Source organism: Jaculus jaculus, chromosome 1 (genome assembly GCF_020740685.1).
Source record: "Jaculus jaculus isolate mJacJac1 chromosome 1, mJacJac1.mat.Y.cur, whole genome shotgun sequence".
In the NCBI taxonomy this organism is placed as follows: domain Eukaryota; kingdom Metazoa; phylum Chordata; class Mammalia; order Rodentia; family Dipodidae; genus Jaculus; species Jaculus jaculus.
In genome coordinates this window covers 336,191,665-336,196,277 of record NC_059102.1, presented here as the reverse complement: position 1 = coordinate 336,196,277, position 4,613 = coordinate 336,191,665, and the positions used below count along the sequence as shown (strand labels likewise).

General features: G+C 46.0%; 1 pseudogene; it reads left to right on the top strand.

Moving 5' to 3' along the window:
• Positions 1-314: 314 nt before the first annotated feature.
• Positions 315-798, top strand: LOC101616198 (annotated as a pseudogene).
• The last annotated feature ends 3,815 nt before the right edge of the window (positions 799-4,613 follow it).

Here is a 4,613-nt window from a genome sequence, read left to right as displayed (position 1 = left end):
CATGCCTCGTGGCCACACCACACACAGTACACACAAGCACACACACAAACACACATAAATCATTCAGCAGTCTCTTTAAAGCATAGTAGTGGGGTTGAAGAGATGGATCAGTGGTTATAGGTGCTTGCTTGCAAAGCCTGACTGCCCAGGTTCCATTCCCCAGTGCCTGTGTTAAGCCAGATGCACAGTGATGCATTCATCTGCAGTGTGTTTGTGAGGCTCTGGCTCACCCATACAATCCCTCTCTCTCTCCTTTGTCTCTCAAATAAATAAATAAAAATATTTTTTAAAAACAAAGGAAAATTTAAAAGGAAAGAAAAGACAGATCTAAGAACACGGAAGGGCAGAGAGTCCTCCAACATCCTTCCTGCTTCTAGTATAATGCACAGCTGGGTCTGCCTTACCACGTCCTCCTGGTCGGTACCAACTGTATCAACTTTTCTACCAAAGCCAAACTGGACTTAGTGCAGGCAGTGATGAACTGTCTGTATGCCAACTGCATCCCTTGTATAATTGATTGTGTAATGACTGAAAATGAAAAACTGAGGCAGAAGTGTCAAGTGGAGCTAAGAATTGCCAAGGATCCACGTTTGACCAATTGCCCCATACACACAAAGGAACCTACACAGACAACTGCTTGGTACAGACGTAATTCAGCACAAGTGTTACATGGTGGCCACAGCTGACCAGGACCTTAAGCAAAGAATCCAGAAGACCCCTGGAGTTCCTGTCATGTTCTTTCCTGAGTACAGGGACATCAAGCAGATGCCAGATGATTATGGAGCCCCTTGGTTCTGATTCTTACAAGACAAAGCTCCCCCTGCTTTCCATGGGCCAACTCTCTCTGGTGATGTTCATTAAGCATGCTATAGCATGAATCATTCTCTTCATCCATTTGCTGTATTATGTGCTGAGCATGATTAAATACACTCACTTTTTGGTGCTTTTTTAAATTGAAAATACAGTAATGAAAAAAAACATTTAAAGATAAGCCAGAATAGACTCTAGCAGTAAAACAAAGAAATTTAAATCAATCACAAACACTATTTTTCAAGGAAATGTATCCCAGAAAAAAAATATTTCAGATTTTTAAGATCAGATGTCTTCAAAGGAAAAGAGAGTAATAATAAAAAGTAACAAATAATAAAATAAATAAGAGGTGTGTAGGTAGAGACGTCTCCCGCTCCCCAAATAAATAATACATGTTTTATAGCAAGAGCTGATTCCTTCCCAAGTCAGCCTTAGCACACCACAAAGGGACTCGAGTCACCTCAGAGCTTGGAGTTCAGGAAAATAAGCAGACATTTTATAGTCAAGTATAGTTTCTTTCACAAACACACTTACCACGCACTTCCAATGGATCCAGCACTGGAGTTTTTCAGCTGAAAGAGAAAACCCTTTTCCACATCAAATTACCTTCTAGAGCTCATCACTGCAAACCCAAGTTCAAGTACTGCACAGAAACAAAAATTAAGGGTTCATGATAGTGAGGGCTCATCAGAAAAGCTACCATGGAGTTGTCATTGGCCATCAAGGGCTTCCTAAAGGAAAAAAAAAAACATGAACATTTGGAAATTAAAAACAAGGAATTATGTGAAGGAACTAAGGAGGTACCACACAAACTATGCCAAATTGATTCTTTCAAGCAGAAGCCCCTCCAAGGAAGGACCACTAGTTTTTCTTTACATGCAAGAAGCCATAAGCATCTTTTGGTGGGGGGTGCCCATCACATAGGAAGACTGGAAAACAGCTCTGTTCACCAGAGACTGGCCAGCGGATGCAGCGAGCCTGAATGAGCAAACTCTGAAGTGACCTTTGTCTTCCTCTTGCCTCAACATCCCTCATCTATGTCTTTGTAACTCTCCTGGAATTTACTACCCTGGCCTAGATGTCTGTTTACTTACCATTCTTTTACAAATATATAGTTCCTTCTCTGAAAAATCTGAGGGCTGGGATGTAGCTGAGAGGTACAGCCTGTGTAGCAGTAACAAGGCCCTACTAGATCCCAGGGCTGCAGAAATAATAACTAAAATAAAATAAAGTAAAAGCACTTGCTTTGACAGATTTTGTTAGACATCACTGCCTTGTGAAGATCCTCCTGTATAAGAAAAATTAATAAGGCTTGTATGCTTTTCCTCATTAATCAATTCTTGCATTCACTGGGTTCCTAGAACCAGCCAGGAATCCCACAGAAGAACCACAGGGGTGGAGACCTCTCTCTCCTACAAGCAACAGGACATAAAGTTGGTTAATTAGAAATATATCATGAGGGAAGGTAGCTTTCATCAACTGGTGGTCTCAGTGTGAGGGGACTGTGTGTGGTGGGACCCTGCTGACCTGAGTGACCCACCAAAATGTGTGGTGCTCAGCAGGAAGGGCAGAGCAGAGGCCAGTGGGGGCTCAGAGGCCAATACCAGGGCAGGAGGGCGGGTGAGTGACCGGGAAGCAATGAGCAGAGACTCCTAAAGAGCATCTCACTGGGGACAGCAGCAAGAGAAAGAGGAGGAAAAAAACAATGCTGGGTGGGGGGACAGAGGAAAAGCAAAGAGGTGGAAAACATTTAAAAGCTTTTATTTTAATTTTTATTTACTTATTAGAGACAGAGAGAGGAGGAGAGAGGGAGAATGGGCATACCAGGGCTCTAGCCATTGCAAACGAACTGCAGATGCATGTGCCCTCGCTTACGTGGGACCTGAAGAATCGAACCTGGGTCCTTTGGCTTCACAGGCATTGCCTTAACCACTAAGCCATCTCTCCAGCCCTGGAAAACATTTAAAATTCAATACTCTGACAATCTAGAGAAGGGATAATAAAATATATGAAATAATGCAAAAAGCAGTCAAGGAGGAAAAAGGACTGAGCAAAACTCCCTGTCAGATTGTACACTTCTGTTTTGCATTGTTTGGTTTTTCTGAAGGCAAATTCAGTAGCATGTGAAAATGTAAGCACGGGCATGCAGTGGACATGTGTCTGAAGCACTTCCATGCCTCATTTAATTCCCACCCCCAAGATGTAAACATTATTGTCACCGTCTTAAAAACAAAATGCACCACAAGCACAGTGAAGTGGACTTGGACTTAGTTTTATTTAACCACTATCACTACCCCGTATTGAGGGGAGTTAGATGGCTTTGTCAGGAAACTTAGGGGAAAGGCTACACAGTCGCTCGTAACTGGAATTCAGTGTCTGCCCAGGTTCACCTAATGGGCTCTCTCTCTCTCTCCTCACTCAGGGGAGTACTCGGGACCCCTCCTCGGAGCCCAAACTCGCTGACCCTCCCGCTATGCCCACATGTGCCCACTGCTTCCAGATACTGCCCCCTGACTCCAAGTAAATACTGGGGGTCACGCTGTCTGATACTTTTTCCAGATCCTTGGCTGTTCATCTCTCAAGGCCTGGATCTGGGGGGTTTTCAACACCAGTAAATGTTTCCCAAGGGCTTAAGAAATCACTTAAGGATGCATCTTTAATTCTCCTGTGAGGAAACAACAACTAACGCTCAATGCAAAACACCATTCTGAGCACCATGATTAATTCTATGTCAATCACTACGCCAGCACTGCGTCATCATGACCTCAGACTGTGCTACGGCCCTCTGCCGCCCGCTCCCCAAAGCTGAACGTGAGGCTCCCCCATCCCCACCTGGGGACGCCCCGCCACCACTAGGAGCTCAGCAAAGTCGTGTCAGCAGCTTGAGGTCAGCCAGCGAGGAGGAGCTCACGCGGCAGGACCAGGGCGCTCACGATCGGGCTGCCTCTCCTGTCCCAGCACAGCACCCTGCTGCGGCCGAGCCGAGAGGGAGCTGCGGCCACCACACAGCTAACATGAAGCCGAACTGCAAGGCCGCCAACCGCAGGAGGTTTAGCTGTTCACTGTAGAGTGGAGAATTTCGTAGTCTATGGAGACACCTTAGAACTTGAGGTTGCAACAGGACCAAGAGAAAACATGTGCCAACAAACACGATGTACGCACAGACTGGAGATGCGGGGCAAGGAGAGGCCGGGGAAAAGACATAACGAGGCCAGGAGTGACTGACACGTGAGGGTGACCAAGTGGGAAGATGGTCAAAGTGGCTGCAGACTTCGGGATCACTTTGGATTCAGAGAGGACAGGGACAATTTTTACCTAGAAAAGAAGGCACAACCTCCAGTGAATACACATGGGGACCTTTGGAAACGGCAAGGAAGAAGATTAAGATGGGGCGGGAGATAGGGTGCTCATCAGAAAGGCAGAAAGGGGCTGGAGAGATGGCTTAGCAGTTAAGGTGCTTGCCTGAAGAGCCTAAGGACTCGTGTTCAATTCTCCAAGTCCCACATAAGCCAGGCGCACAGTGATGCAAGCTTGCAAGGTCACACATGCGCACAGGGAGTGCACACGTCTGGAGTTCGATTACAATGACTGGGGGCCCTGGCAGGCCAATTCTCTCTCCCTCTCTCCCTCTCTCTCTCTCTCTCTCTCTCTCTCTCTCTCTCTCTCTCTCTCACGCACGCACACACGCGCACACACACACATTAAAATGGCAGTGTCTTGGGCTTGCCCACCCCGCCAAAAAAAGGCAGAAATGTCTTGAAGTCCTAATATCCATATTGTTTCACAAGCTCTGTCTTAGCTAT